The following is a 14,433-nucleotide window of genomic DNA, read 5'->3' as shown; positions in this document are numbered from 1 at the left end:
CATTCCTTTTTCTGAACACAGCAAACAGTCTAATTGGAAATTGCTGTTTTTCTTCTCCCTACGATGGTAAAAATCATTTTCCATTTCTTCAGGCACCCGAGAGTCATTGCCCTCCAGGGAATGAGGAACGTTTCCCTGGACGTTATTTTTCTACTTACCACAAAATTAATTACAGTTTTGTTTCACGCCAGGGCTTAGGTAGGGATAACAGAGGAAGAGAAATACATTAGAGGAAAGAGGAAAATGATACATAAAGGCATGTGAGGGTTTGAAAAGTTGCTAGAGACCAGGTGAATAATTAATAGTGATCTGATGCACCCAGATTTTTCCCATAAAATAGTCCTTATACCAAATGAATCACAAACTTATTTTTTCTTGTTTCTATGTGTGCTTACATGTACACACATATGCATACACATACACACACACACACACACACGCACACGCACACGCACACACACGCACACACACCAGAATCTATCTTTTGAGCCCATTTTACAAATAAGATTGATTAAACCATCAATGTTCTGTTAAGAGCGTTCTGAGAGTCAGACTCAGGCTCCTTTTCTCTCAGACTCAAGCTGCTGCTTTGCCCCGGCCTTGGCCCACATTTACTTACATATGATCCTCTGTACCTCTTGTTCCTGCCCCAGCTGAACTACTGCTTCCTGTAGAGCTTTTCCTCCTCTGACTGTGCCATACTCTGCCCAACAAAGTAAGTCTACTTTGTCCTCATAACCTTGAGTCAGTACCTGTCATCCAGGGCTTTTTGAAATCTGGCTTCTGACCCCTTTTTGAACAGACACTACAAAATCCCAGGGTATCTTTCATTTCATATTCAATACTTGAACATGCCCTGACATTTCTCAATGCCTTGTCTTTACTCATAAACTTCCTCACTTTGGATGAATATTCTTTGCCACCAGCCTACCTAAATTCTCTCTCTCATGTCCACGTAAATGTAACTTATTGGTTGAAACCTTCCCAAGATATTTAGGTAACAATTCATTAATTTTATTTTGTCTAAATATTGCAGTATTTTCAGTTATTCTAAAATAACTAAAAGTAACTTACCTCAGATTGATTTAGACTCTTAGACAAGAATTTTCTTAAAGATAGCTATAGAGTGTATATATTAGTATCTACTCTGCTTAGGGATACAGAGGTATAGTTAAGAACAACTGCACACAAAAGGTTTAGGAAATGTTGGGATATGTAATTTATTGTAAGTAGTTTGGTCATACAGAAAATCTACTTCTAAAGAACATAGCATACTACCATGATCCTGGAAAAACAAAATGCTAACCTGTGCAAAAGGCTAACCTGTGCATATTTTCACAAAGCTACCCTACGAAGTTTTTCTACATTACGAATTGCTAAAACTTAGCCATGAAGAGAAGGCTTGGCTCTATCTAGTTTTCTTCTGAGAAAAGTAGGAGTTAGAAAGGGAACCTCCAGGGAGCAGAGTGAGGGCTTCCAATGACATGGAGGTAGGTCAAAGCTACAAGAGATACTATATAAAAGGAGGAGAGAGAAAGATAAGAATGGAGCTCTAAAGACTATCTGCTGCCTACATATTTCATGGAAGAGCTCAGTGAACGTAGAGTAGTCATTGGATTTTTTCATGGTTTTATTTCCTGTTCATAGATCTACAAATGGAATTTTGAGAAATGTTTGTACCTAAAAAGTGATGCTTTGAGAAAGCCTATGATTCTGTGTGTTATATCCACAGGGGAGGTCCTATTCAGCTAACAGAGACCCCTTGTCCAAGGTCTCTGAATGTTAGAGACTCAATCCTCCATGCAGAGGTGATTTGCTGCTTACCATTGACCTTTGGGAGCTTCTCTGTTGTTAGTAGGGGTCAACACATCACCCTTTAGATTCAGTATTCTGCCCACCAGCTTTGAAGAACATGCATTTTTGAGGTCATAGGAGACAAATTAATACACATTCAAAACACAAACTCTGAAGCCAGACTGCTTGTTTCTGCATCTTATCTTTATCCCAAACTAGTGGTGCCTTAGTTTCTCTAACTGCCAAATGGTAACAGTGAAAGCCCAAGTAGATGTATCTGAGGACACACTCTCTCATAAATAATAGCTATTTTTATAATGTGCTAACCACTTAAGCCTACTAGGAGTATCAAATGAGAACAGTTTATAAACTTTAATGTATTCATGGAAAATAAAGACTTAGTAGAGATAATGTGATTTTTTTTAATTTACAACTGGAAAAAATGTGCCCTCTTGTTCCAAAATGCTTCTGGGGTCATAAGCTAAGAACTCCAAAGAAGGATTCATACCATTTATAGAACATACTTTTTCTTTCTCTGAAACATTTTCAAATTTAATTTTATGGTAAACTTTCTCCAAAATGCTTTTGTTAGAATCAGTTTGTGCTTTTTAATACTCTAAATATCTCCTACTTCCAATATTAGAAAAACAATTAGAGGTAAACAAATAATATGAAATCACAAGCTATGAAATTTATTAATTTTTCAAAATCTTAAGCTAAAAATAGATGTATAAGCTCCACAGTAGCTTCTCCTTATAAATTACTTTCAAATAATAACTTAAAAACACACACTCAAGGGTCAGTAGGACACAGTGCCCTTTTATTTTGGAAGCAAAACAGAAGAGTGACACATTCTGTTCCTCCCATTGGCAAAGCATTAAGTCAGAGCAGAATAACTGTCTACTTTAAAAGCACCACATCAATATATTCACTTACTAAATATAACAGAGAACAACTTGGGAAATAATATAAGGCAGTTTTCAAATTGGCTTATGGTCATCTGTACAGCCACATTATTTTGGTAGTAGTATTATAATTGTCAAAGGAACTGTGAAGAATACACAGGAGTGGTTAAATCTAGTATCTACAAAATACTGATTTTTATTTAACACCCACATATACTGACAATCTTCTATTTGCAAGTTACTATAGAAAGAGATAAACTGGTACATGCCATTGGAATATTAAAAATATAGAGAAATAAATATATATAGAGATAGAAAAAAAATATAGAGATTGGTCAGTACCAATCACTGGGTGGAGGTGAAAATTTTCCTCTTGGAGGCACTAGAAGGATTTGAGGGAATATGAAGGAAAATGATGGCATAATCTTTCAAAAAGTGGGAGTATCTGACCTAGGTGTAAGAAATGTGACTCTTACAGGTGACCTCTGGTGGAAAAGAGATGGCAAGGAGCTGGAAGCAAAGAGGTGAGGGAAAAGGTGGCCATTTCAGGAGTAAACAACAAAGACAAAGATTAAAGGCAGGGGATGTGGCTGGCATATGATATATTAAAGGCAAATTAAGGGTGGAGAGCTGGGAACAGTCAGGAAAGTCTTATTGAATGGCCTTGATAGGACTCAGATCCATCTATTCTCAAATCCATGTCCCTCAAGGTCCCTCACTTTTGTATCAATTCTGAGAATGAAGGACAGATAAAAACACATTTATTATATGAGATAAAAACACATTTAATAGATGACTAGTTTCATATGATGCTATATATTAAAAACAAAGAACCCTGTGTAATGAAATAAACTGGGAAGAATTGACAATGCTTAGGTTAAACATATTTAATTCTTACAGGACTTCTCCATGCCTTTACTAGTTAACACAATTTGTGATTCTTAAGCAGGAAAAAGAGGATTCTACCATTGTTCAAATTTGAAAGAGCAACAGATTTATTTTTAAGTCTCTTTCTAGACTAGCATTGTGCAGAATAATTGGAAGAATTGCTGTACAAAGGCATTAACTTAGATTTATTTGTTCAACAACAAGAAATTGAGTGTGTTTGATGTGTCAGCCATTCCTTCTGAAATTTCTCTTGTAGTAAAGGTACAGTTTTTAATCTATAGCCACTGTCTCTATTGTCATTTAGCTCACATCTAAAAAGATATAGTCTACACACATGAACATTTTAGCAACAGGTATGAAGGCTGGTTCTCAGAGTATGCCTAGGAGGTACAAGGAATATCTTATTGACTTTTCTATCCCTGATGTGTGGCACAGAATCTGAAGTGGAATCTGATGTATGATTACTGATATTCAATTTACTTTTGTAAAATATTGGAAAAGAGGGAGAGAAGAATCAATCAAGAAGGAAGAGATTTGGGGTAGGAGAAAAACCAGGCAGACAGAGATCAGCCTGGGAGTACAATTGGAATGCAGGTTGACCAACACCAAAACATCCTAATTTCTATAGGAACAGGAACAAATTTCTCTTGGATTCGTGAAGCTGGAAGCAAGAGTGAAACACCTTAAATTTCAAGGCTCCTTCCAGTTTTTTTTTTCTTCACTAGGATTATACATATACTCTAATCAATAGATTAAGATGACTTAGAAAGTTACTACTAAAAAGATCTTGGAGAGTTTTCAACCCAAACTTTTTTCCTTGACCTCTCCCTATGTACACAAATTTTATGGGTTTTTTTCTGTAAAAGTGAAAGCCTTTTTAATCTGCCATGCAATCCCTCTGGTATGACCTCTGACAAGATGAGAGATTAATTTAATTTAGTACTCAGTTGTAGAAACTGTTACCTATTATGTTCTAGCTATATCCATGTTTTTCCTCTTGTCAATATATATGAAACAGCTGCAGTGGCTCAAGGGCTATCCTAGGCTCAGTTAGGGCTCTCCACCATGTTGAAGAGTTCTGGTCAATATAGGAAGCTACACATTTATCCTTATTGATTTATTCATTAATTCAGGAAATTATTAAATATCTACCATGTGCCAGAATCACAGAATCTTTACTAGGAACACTGAAGTGGGTAAAAATGAGAAGCTAAATTAAAGGTCTTTGTATTCATTGTTTTAATAACGTATTTAATATGCATCTATTGACAACAAATTACATAAATGTGACAATTATTTCAAAGTTGGCTATGCTTAGAGCTCAATCAGAAGTGTCATTTTTGTTATCCCGAAACATTTGTGGTTAAGTAAAGATTCATAAAATCTCAATCTTGAAAACACATACATTTAAGTGAATAAAATCTGGGTGAATGTAATTTGTAAGTAAAGAGCCCTGAAACCTTTAAAACTTATAGGTTCCACCCATTGTCATGCATCTGGTTAGTCACACCAAAAAATATCTCCTTTTGAATCACCTTAGAATTAAGAACAATCACCCAAGGGTATTTCCACCACTGTAAAGGTTGGCTGTAGATTCATTCATTCATGTGCTCGGGGAGTGCCTACCTACCAAGTATCAGGTCCTAAGCTAGGTAAAAGGACATGGAGTTGTTTCTGAGCTTCCTTATTGAGGGGTTCTTGTTGCAAACCCTATGTCAATAACTATTTGCAAATACATTATCTAAGTGCTCAGCATAGAAAATTCATGTTCCAATTTTCTAATTGAGTAACCACCATGACCAATCTCTGGGCAGAGCTATCAGGAAATGACTGCTATTTTGCTTGGAGTTTCTTTGTTGAGCTCCATACACACACAATAGGAGGATTACATAAGGAAGTAAGAGATAACTTGACAACACTTAACATAAATATATTCTTTTCAAAATTAAGCATATGACCCGAGGTGGAAGAAATGGAAAGTGTCCCATGAAAACCAGTAAAGAAGAATTTAGGGTGTGGATTTGACATTTCTTGACACTTTTTGGTTCTCATCATTGGCCATAATAGTCTTTCAACAGCATTTATTTAATGCCCAAAATGAAAGAGGTTTGTGTTTGGCACAGTAGATGGAAAAAGTAGAAGTGAGAAAGATATCCAAATACAACCTCATTGGGCACCATTCGCAAAATGTACAGCATCAATGAAACCCTCTAAAGCTATACAGTGCTCAGTCTCTACAGTGGTGCCAAATGAGACTGAGTAACATTTCCAACTGTCGTATTATTTTAGACATAAGTAGGGGGACTTAATAAAGTGAAAATATAAAGTCAAGGGCAAATAAAATGTTGATCAGAGACAGGGGAGAATAGTGAAGCAGAGGCTTAAGAAGGCAGAGACAAAGAGATAAGATAGGCAAGGCTCAAATTCAAATCCAGTCTGCAGAGAGATATCACTAGTCTATGATATATGTGAAAAAAAGAACAGAGCTGATAAAAATTTGAAATTGGGATTTAAAACCTGGATTTAAAATGTGTTAATAGGAAGTTGAAAGCCACAAATATGAAATTGTTTTTCTCATGGAAAGAGAGTGCAATAGTAACTGTAGGGGTTTTGGGTTAGAGCCTGGCAAACTCTAAGCTAAGGAAAAGGATCAGGATAAGAAAACCTATAAAAAGGAACTAAACACATATGCATTCATTCCCCCAGAAAAATGTTCAGTGTCAGAGGGTGACTTGTGGTGGCAAATCACAGACCACAGTACTCTGTAGATTTGAGAGTTTTGTTTGCCAAAGTCGGGTTTGCCATATAAGGGCACAAATTGTCATTTTTCACAGAATCCAATCTTCTGTTTCTCAAGATATGCCTGCCTCAAGGGTATTCAATTCCATAAATGGTACTTCCTGATGGTGATGGAAACTTATATCCTACAAAATCTTAATCTTTTTTTTCAAAAGGATATTAGTAATTTAGGTAGCAAAGATGTTTAAATTACCTAATATTTTAAATTTAGGGTAGGTGGAATTTAGACTCAATAAAAATCCTATGAAATTCAGTAGGTGAGCAAAAATGAACCAAAATTCCTTCTACTTAGAATGTACTTAACCCAGGCTCAACATTATGATGGTGTTAGAGGCCACTATAATACAGTAATCAAAGCTGACACCATCCTTACTCTGTAAACTTGCCACTATAACAGGAAACACACACAGAAACACATAAAAATAAAAACACTAGCGAAATATACACATAAATTATGTGATAAGTAAGGAATATAAAGAATGTAAAGAATAACAGGGGACCACAGAAAAAGTAGTGATGAAAATCTGCTCCAAAGGCATTTAATTATAGCTTAGATCTAAAACCAGAAATGTATAGCATTACACAGAGGCTTAAGAAAGCTGAGAAAGCATGGTAGCACATGCTTATAATCTCATGACTTGGGAGACTGAGATAGGAAGGTTATGAATTTGAGGTTTGAGGCCAGCCTCAGAAACTTAGCAAGACCTTGTTACAAAATAAAATAAGGTTGGGTTTGGCTGGATTTAGAATGCCCTGTGTTCATTTCCCACTGTCATAAATAAATAAATAAATAAATAAATAAATAAATAAATAAATAAAGCCAAAGAAAGAACTATTTAATGTCACATATATGGTTCTGAATGTGAAAGAAGCTGGAAAAGTTTAAGATGCTGGCTGAATAAGGAAGCTTGGAGATGACTGACATGAGAAAAGTGTCATGTCCAGATAATTGCCTTGCCAATAATTTAGGACTAGAAACTATCATAGAGTGACTATCCTGGCCATCCAGGAGCTGCTGGACTAAGTTAATGACAATCAGTGAGAAAGAGATGAAAAAAAAAAATATATATATATATATATATATATATATGGAGAGAGAGAGAGAGAGAGAGAGAGAGAGAGAGAGAGAGAGAGAGAGAGAGAAGAGAGAGATCTGATATCTTCAGGATTCTTTTATGGATTGATATGCATAGCCAAAGACAAGGAATAAGGACCGATTCTCCCAAGTTTTGCTTTAGACACAGGACAAATAAAGAATCAATTTACCGAGAGGAAGACAATGAGATAGTGCCAAGTTTCAGAAACATAATCCACTTTTATTTTAAATTTCCTAAATTTGAGACATGGAAAAATTATGTAGTAAAAGATAAGAATTGCAAAATTCCAAAGTAAAAAATATATTGTCTTTCCCTTATAGTAAGAAAATTGATAGGCATCTTAACAGGTGGACAAAACTGTGACCTGGGCACTTGTTAGCAACAATCTGCTATCAGCTTTACCTTTCCTCCTGAAAATGTAGGAGGCTACCTCCCCCAGTGTAAACACCATCTAAATAGAGCAATGTTATGAGAAAGAAGAGAGTAGAAAGGAGGTTATGCTTAATTTAGATCCACAAATTATTGACATTTGTCCCAAGGCTGTTGTCTTAGGGATAGTTTTTAAAAGTGAAAATAAATACTTGCTAAGCACATAGGTTTCCTTCCCCCCGCCCCACTCTCAACTTCTGCCAGCTGACTAGCTTAGTGTACTAACTAGCTAGGGAAGGTAAAGAATTGGCAACCAATGGATGGGAATGGATTAAAGCCCAGAAACTAGTAGAGGGTCAATGTGGCAAAAATGGAGTTATTGATAGTAACATAAATATATAGACTGTGTGTCACAAGACAGTGGCCTCTAAAACCAATTGTCTGAGTCCCTTACAATATACAGAGCAGGTTGATGGCACTACTGAGGGTAAGGAGAGCAGAAGTTGAAACAGTCTTCTTTCTTGAAGTATTTGTAGGATTAGGGAGAGACACATATATACAATAATAAAACACAAGGTTTGATGCTATCAATCCAGAAGGCAAGAACATTTAACTACTCACAGAATTAAAAAGATAGAAAGAAAGCTTCAAATAGAGAATAATAAGAACTTCAGAGTGAGGGGCCTATTTGAAGTAGGTCTTAAAGTATGAATATTATTTAGACAACACAGAAAGAGAAAGATATTTCAGGAGAAAACAGGATAAAAATACAATTAAACAGAGGCTGGAAGATCAAGGTGTGTTTTCTAAAGCAGAACTGATTCAGTATACATGGAGACTAAAGTCCAAAGTGAGCGGTGAGAATGGGAAAAATACACTTGAGTCCAGAAAATGGAAAAACTGCAAGTTCTTCATCATGATTGAATCCGCCAAGCTGCACATTTCTGGGTCTTAAAGATTTGATGGAAGTAGCTCCACTCCCAGCACTAGGGAGGTAGCTCCTAATTACAGTAAACCTATTCTTGTGTCTCATTCTCATGCTGAAAATGATTGGTTCACATATGTTAGCTGGTGGGAGTGTAAAAGATATTCTTCTATTGGATTTGAAAGAGAAAAAAATCTTTCCTCTTCAATGTGTTCTGGAGATAATACTGGGTTTGCCCCAGTAAGTGCAAATACTAACCTAAAGCTCTCAAACCAGAAGGAAAAGTAAATGAAGAAATAAAGCTGGCACTAAGTGAGCAAGGCTGAAAATAAAAAGAGAAAAACTGAGTCCTGATGACATTTTCTTTTGAGCCAATGGATTAAGTCTCCCATCATAACAGTACTATTTCTGGGCTTTCAAATATTATGAGCCAACAAGTCTCCTTTATAGTTTAAGCCAGTTTGACTTGGATTTTCTATTGCTTGCCATTTGAAGCTTCTTGACACAGAATCCTTCAAAGGCATGTTGAGTCTGGTTAGCAGGAAGGGACCTAGTGATTTTTGTAGCCCCCCAGTGTCCAATAATCTAGAAAGTAATCCAGATTATGATAGCAGGAAATGTTGAAAAAACTGTGTCAGAGCAGTCCAAAACAGAGGCCATGCAGCAGTCCAGGCTTTTAAGTTGATATTCGTTTCATTTCACACACATTCTCTGCCTACCCATTTGACTTCTGTCTCTGTCTCCCATAAAAGGAAAGGAAGTAATTCTAATTCTAAAGTCTATTTCTAAAGTTTTTCTTTGAGAAACACTAAGACTAACACTGTTGTTTTTTTTTTTTCTTTCTCCCACCAATCCCATGAATGTATTCACTTTCCTTTAGGTATTTAATATAAACCAGATCAGCCGCACACTTAGAGTAACTTTAGTCAATTTTAATTCTCAGACAAGCTGAATTTGGGGGTCCAATGTTTCAAGTACACGATGTTGTGATTTAAATGAGGGCGAAGCTTTGGGGAATTGCTTTCTCTGACTTTCCTTCCAGTGTTTAGATTATAGTTTACGGTCCAGGAGAATATTATGAGTGATCCTCTTGAACCTTGTCAGAAAGTCCTCATAAATCATATTCTGGAACATATATTTAACTTTCATGTACATATATATGAAACTTAAGAACTTAGGCAAGTAGAATGAATTCCAAAATGTCACTTTATAGGGATAACTTTCCTTTTCAGTGTAGGTATTGCAAATTGGGGTGAGAAATCTCCAATAGAAATAGCATGTTCTTTGAGAATCTAGAATGCCTGCCTAATTCCCTAAATACTATTTAAAGAATGATGCCTTCTTTTAAAATTTTACGAAGCCTGCGTTATGATCTCCAAGTGTTCATGCAATTATGTTATGTGCCAGGTTTAACACAGGTTGAACCTGGCAAATTAAAATCAAAGGGAGTCTACTGCACTCTTGTCCTTTCCCTAAGAGCACTGAGAGTTGGGTTCCATGAATATCATTTCATAGATAAGAAGGCTGTATTAATATTTTAATCTGCTTTGTATTGCTATAACATAAGACCTGAAACTGGGTACTTTATTTTAAAAAAGAACAAAACTGATTCCTTTTACCATTTAATAATTAAATTTTTTATTAACATTTATATTTTACAATGGTCTTAGTGTGTATCAGGTGCTGTGTTATTGACTAGTAGTTATCATTTATCTAGCTGATTAAATGTACCAGGCATTAAGTAATGATGCATATTGATGTTTTGAAAGCCAATTAAATTTATTATGTTCTATATTTTTATTGATGCATGATAGTCATGCATTTTAATGGGGTACAAGATGGTAGAGGCATACATGCACACATCACTTATTTAACCCTTCCCCATTCCCACCCCATTCCCTCTCCTCTCCCTCCTTCTCATGTTTGGCTTAGTATTGACTATGATTTGTTTGGGAATGTACATCATGCCCTTTTCCTCTTATAAAAACCCTCAGTTAGACAGACTTATTTGCTCATTTATGGTTTCTCCTTCTTTGTCTAGAGTTCCTTCTATAACCCTTTTTCTCCCCAGCTTCCACATAATGTAGTCGCTAGTATTATTGCTATTTTCAAATGAAAATAAGCATAAAAATATGAGAAAATTGCCTGAGGTCACACAGGTTAAACCTGACAAAGTAAAATCAAAGGGAGTCTACTGCACTCCTGTCCTTTTTCTAACAGCACTGAGAGCTGGGTTGCATGAATACCATTTCATAGATAAGAAGGCTGTATTACTATTTTAATTTAATCTGTATAGTTATAACATAAGACCTGAAGCTGGCTAATTTATTTTAAAAAAAGAACAAAAATTGATTCCTATCACCTTTCTGGAGGCTGAGGATTTCAAGAATTTCAAGTTCAAGATGCTAGCCTTACTGTATCTACACACGGTGCCATATGAAGGGGCAAGAGAACAGTGATCTGTGTTCTCATCACAGAAGAGAGGAAGAGGGTTATGTCCATCCATGTTGAGAGGATATAGACATCTCCCATGATGCTCTATCTCGTCACCTTTGCAATGGGGATTAGCTTCAATGTTAGTTTTGATGGGGACATAAGCACTCAAATCATAGTACTTACAGAGTGCATGTAATTTTCTGAATGTCCCTAGGGTGATCAGGACAAGTACCTAAGCTTAAATTTTAACTCCAAAATTATTTTAGATCTCTTGCTTCATGCTATATTTAAAATTTTCCTCATTCACCCATTTTCTTTACTTAAAATTTTTATTTTATCCTTTATTCACAGGACATTTTCACTTTATTCTTCTGAGATAGATTTGAGTGACAACAGAGGAGAAATCATAGATAACTGAGTATATCATGAACTAAGGAGTTACTTTTAAAGAAATTGTTGGTAGAAGTTTATATAAGCACAAGCTATATTAACTAAATTGTATATCCATTTTAAAATACAAACTATACTTTGAGGTTAACTATATTTTTATTTGAACCCAATAACGACCAAATTAATATTTAAAACACATTAACACATGATTATGTTCATTAGGTTTCTGGAGTCCTACAGTTTATTACTGATACATATATAATCATATGTAGAGCTTACTTGTTATGTTTTACAATGATATTTGATAGACTTTCCTAATATAATGATTCTATAAAACAGAAACTATGGAACATCAGAATTAACAGTTTCTTATCAATATCTGTCATCTAGAATAATTTTTTAAAATTTATTTATTTTTAATTAATTTATTTATTTTTTAAATTGGTGCATTGTAGTCATATATCAATCACATTGGAGTACAAGACTTGAGAGGATATACAAGTACACATCATCCAATTAGCCCTCATCCAGTCCCCATCCCAGTCCCTCCCCCTCCCTAGATCCCATGCTTGTTTGGTGATTAACTTTGATACATTTGTTTATGTACCTCCTGCGTTTTAAAGAGGCGCCATCCTCCACTATTCCATACCCTCTGATTGGTCACATTAGTTGCTTCACTATAGGGCCCTTTCTATAGCTCAACCTCTTCCTGTTGCCCCTTTCCTCCTAGTTATTGCTGATTAGGGGAAGCGTCTGATTTATATTTTCTGCGATATTTCTCTGTGCATGCTGCGTTGCAAGTACCTATCCCACTCTTGACGGCCCCAGTAGTGGCCTGGCTACTCAGTGGACTGATCCAGACCTCGCTGGCTCAAGCAGCGGCCTTGCCTCATGGGAGGCCCAGGTTCTGGTCTCGCTGGCCCCAAAACCGGCCTAACCCCTCAGCTGGCTTCAATCCCGGCCTCGGAGGCCATAGTAGTGGCCTTGCCTCACAGAAGGCTCCAATGCTGGCCATTGGCCCGGCACCAGCCTAACCCCTCAGCAGGATTCCGATCCCGGCCTCAGAGGCCCCAGCACCAGCCTTGCCTCATGGCAGGCTCCGATCCTGGCCTCACCTCGCTGGCCCCAGCACCGGCCTAACCCCTCAGCAGGCTCCAATCCTGGCCTTGGAGGCCCCAGCACCGGCCATGCCTCACGGCAGGCTCCAATGCCAGCCTCGCTGGCCCCAGCACTGGCCTAACCCCTTGGCAGGCTAGAATAATTTTTACTGCCTCATTCCCACTTGAGTTATTTAACAGAGAAGGTGTTAGGAAATAAGGTATTGTTATTTGACTAGACTAGCTGAGTAAAAGCTTATTACTGTTAAGAAATCACCAAAAACACAATAAACGAATTGGTCAGCTTAGAATAAGGGCATTCCATAGAAAGTCATTGTATAAGGAGTCATCAGGATTAGCAGGAATGCCATTAGAAAACTGCCCTGACAATTTATGTTTACATTGGCTCACAAGAATATTGTGCTTTGCAGCTTGCAAATATTTATTTTTCAGGCATCTCATCACATTTAATTAATTAAGGAAAAAAAAAAAACACTGCAAGGCTGGCATTTCTTTTTGAATATTCCAAAAGTATCAGAGGCATGACAATTTACCAGAGTTTGCAGTTAGCGAGTAACAGGTTTGGTATATGAATTAAATTCTGACTCCAGAATCCAAGTACAATTCATTTCAACAACTGACATGGCTATCATCAGTAGAGGAAAGGTTAAAATTCCAGGGGTTTTCATTCTGTTCACTCTAATTCTAGAATCCACTGGACCCTCACTGAATAGTTTTGGTTTTTATTCATTTCTGTCTCTTTCTTTATACAATCACGTTGGCCATATTCATGAGAAATAACTCCAATCAAAACTTTGCAAAGCCAAGGCTGGTTAATGCATCAGTGACCACAGATTCTCCAGGACGTGGCCAACTACTTGGGTTCCTCGATTGTTTGCCATTCACCCCATCCCATTCCGTCACCCTTGGGACCTTCCATTGCCAGTGTATAAGCCTTCATTGGCCTTATCTTTTCTACTAGAGATTGGGTATTCAGCTCATGCCTCCAGCTGGGGCATCTTCTGCATGCCATTTTTTTATAAAAATTTAAAACTACAAAGTCTTTTCACTTTCTTCAAATAGTCTGTTTGTCTTCCCTCCATGAGTGTAGGGTAAATCTATAGGTGTCTTGCTTTCTCTGCCTCAGGTGAACATGTTGGCTGTGCAGAAGCCATACACTGGTGTGGCCTTTTCCCTAGTGCTTTCACTTTTTTTTTTCTGGTATCTTATGCCTGAATTTTTAGTTTTCTGGGATCCTGAGATCTAATCACCCACATACAGTACCATTTAAACCCTTTTATTGACTTCTTTAGATTTTGAGGGAGATTTCTACTGTCTTGCTAGCCACTCTATACTGTGATATGATTCATATGAGATAGAAGTTTCATATCTGACTGCACTTTTCAAGTAGAGAGTGTGTGTGTATGCATGTGTGTGTACATATGTGTGTTTGTGTCTATGTTGATCTGTCTGCCTGCACCATAACTATCTATTTGAAGAGGAATGGGACTGAACCCCCGTGTGTTTAAGGCAAAGTCAGCACTGTTTTTGCCACTTTCGACTCACATTGAAGCTGATATTTGGAATATGGTGAGCCAAAGACTACTACTTGATTCTGTGTTTATTCTGATACATTTCTCTATATCCAGGGCTGCAATTCTAAAGTTGCAGTTAGGATTCCTAGTTTGGGTCCAAATGACTGTTAGCCGGACTCATTTTAACAGGCCTGTTTC

The sequence above is a fragment of the Muscardinus avellanarius genome (assembly GCF_963383645.1).
Source record: "Muscardinus avellanarius genome assembly, chromosome: 13".
NCBI classification, from domain to species: domain Eukaryota; kingdom Metazoa; phylum Chordata; class Mammalia; order Rodentia; family Gliridae; genus Muscardinus; species Muscardinus avellanarius.
Note: the sequence above shows the minus strand (reverse complement) of the source record.